General features: G+C 35.7%; 1 long non-coding RNA gene across 1 annotated transcript; it reads left to right on the top strand.

Moving 5' to 3' along the window:
- Window positions 1-420: 420 nt before the first annotated feature.
- On the top strand, window positions 421-1,912 carry LOC123977372. The gene is made up of 3 exons (XR_006826647.1): window positions 421-532; window positions 628-656; window positions 1,786-1,912. It is a non-coding gene; the product is annotated as an uncharacterized LOC123977372 (long non-coding RNA).
- Window positions 1,913-2,395: the final 483 nt, after the last annotated feature.

Below are 2,395 nucleotides of genomic sequence, written 5' to 3'. Positions count from 1 at the left end.
TGTAAAAGATGTCAGCATATCACAGACTGACTGCTTGGCAAGTGTGCACTTTAAGACTTTGCATTACATTTACACGTCAAGGTATGAATCGTTTGTGTGTGAAGCGACTGATATTTACACTGGAAAAGTGCTGCAGTTTACCTTCAGCCATCAGTCGTCAGGTGAGAATCTAAAATATTGTTTTAAATCTACATTGGATGGATTAATTTAATTCATCTTTATGTATCTTTCTTCTTCATTTAGTTACTGCAGACACTTGATGCGTTGTTGCCTTTTGTTACCGTATTTCTCAGGTGATGATACAACAGTGAGAACAGATGAAAATAGTTATTCTACATCTGCAAACGATACAACAAAATCACAAGGTGTGAACATTTAAGATTCTGATTCCAGGATTTAAAACATAACAGAAAGCTGCATCTAAAATGTTTTTAATATCTTCCAGGTTGGTGGAGGTTAGTAATTTTGTCTGTGGGTTTAGCAGCACTCTTAACAGCTGTTGTGGCTGTCAACATGTGGACGAGAACTAAACGTGAGAAAATTCACAACTGAAACTTTTATAAATAAAAGATTTGATAAATGTGGATTTTACCTGTGGAATCTAAAGTGGAGTCTTTGTCTTTTCAGGGAACACAACACAGACAAATGAAAACACTGTAAGTGTAAAGACTGAATCATACTTATTTTACAATGATGATTTTAAAAGGTATCTTTTGTGATATTTGTTCTTCACAACTACTTGAAGGGGCAATGTGTAAGATATGGACAGAATTATAGTTAGTTATAGTTATAGGAAACTAAAAAAAAGAATGTGAGCAACATCATATGATCAATACGATGTAACAGCTCTGACATTATGTCAAAGATGTATGATGTACTATGTTGCAGAAGTACTGAAATGAGCATGCTAACCTGCTAGCCCCAGCCTGTCCTAAGGCCTATGTCGGTGTGGTTTAATAGATTTGAACTGTTACAACCTCTTGCACAAAAGAAAAAATAAAACTACATATATTTTGATGTCGGACCTCATTGCTCATTATAAGAAGCTGAATGAGAAATTAACACACCACAATGACAACACAAGTTGCATTCTCCCAAGTCACCATAGAGTTAAATTAAAATCTCTCTGACATCATATCAACAAAAACTGAACATGATTGGATTAGATTTGATTAGATTCAACTTTATTGTTATTATGCAGAGTACGGTTACAGAGCCAATGAAATGCATCTTACCCGAAGTGCAGACATAAAGGCTAGTGTTTTATATAGATAATTGCAGGAAGTATTTATCATACAATACGTACAGTGGCATTATAATATACAAATACTATACAGTATATGTGAATATATTAAAATCTAAAGGAGAAGTGGACAGAGTTAGAGAATGTGCAAATGTAAGGTTGTCAGAACAGCATAGGGTCATCTGTATTTTATTTTATTATGCAGTATTTAAGATTAAAGAGTCAGTTCAACAAGAAAATCATCAGCTGTAAATGTGTAGTAAATTCAACTGGAAACTTTCGGTTGAATTTGCTTGCAGCTCTCTCTTTATTAATATTGACAAAACACAAAGATAAAAAAAATCAACTTCCTGTTGTTGCCACATTTTAAACCCTGTGTGAACTACATGCTTTGGTATAAGTAAAGCTGTCCAGCAACAAAATAAAGGGGTAATGTTCTAATCTGCTCTGATGTCTTTCACTAAAGCTTCATTGAGCAAAGCAATAAAAACCCTTAGATGAAACTCTCCAGCTGCTGACTCTCTCCTTACTTTTTTTCACAGGTGCACAATGAAGAAGATGATGGTACATCTAACTATGAAAACCCGGGAGACAGTTATGTCTCTGTCCACTGATCAGAATGTGTTTATGTTGGCTTGTATTGAAATGTTTGGCCAAGTACAGACACCAGCTAGCGGCAAGCGCTTTAACCTGACAATGTTTCATTTTGTAATATTGTCAAGTCTCTCACAGAAATTACTTTATACTTTTGCAAACTCTGTTTTCTACTTACATATGTGAGCACAAATAACCCTAAAGGTGTATTTGCATTTTCATGGTAAAGCATCTTTTTAATGCACCTCTTCCATTGTTATGTGGTGTCTTGCGACAGCTCTGCCCAGCACACCTGCTAAGCTGAGGTGTGCTGAAAGTTCTGCTGAACTCTGTCTTGAACTCTGACCTTAGTAGGCGCAGCAAATTTCTGTTGATCTGAAATGAGAGATTGATCAAAACCCAATTCCAGAACTGCAGGATAACAAATTGAGCACATATTGAGACCAGCAACATATTTGCATAGCTTTAATATAAAGCTCCCAGCATGGTCTGTGTGGCAACTAGTGTGCTGTGTCCTCTGCAGTGAACACTGTCTGCATCTAGTTATTAATTAATGTG

The sequence above is a fragment of the Micropterus dolomieu genome, linkage group LG10 (genome assembly GCF_021292245.1).
Source record: "Micropterus dolomieu isolate WLL.071019.BEF.003 ecotype Adirondacks linkage group LG10, ASM2129224v1, whole genome shotgun sequence".
Taxonomy (NCBI): Eukaryota; Metazoa; Chordata; class Actinopteri; order Centrarchiformes; family Centrarchidae; genus Micropterus; species Micropterus dolomieu.
Note: the sequence above shows the minus strand (reverse complement) of the source record. Positions and strands in the feature narration are given on the sequence as shown.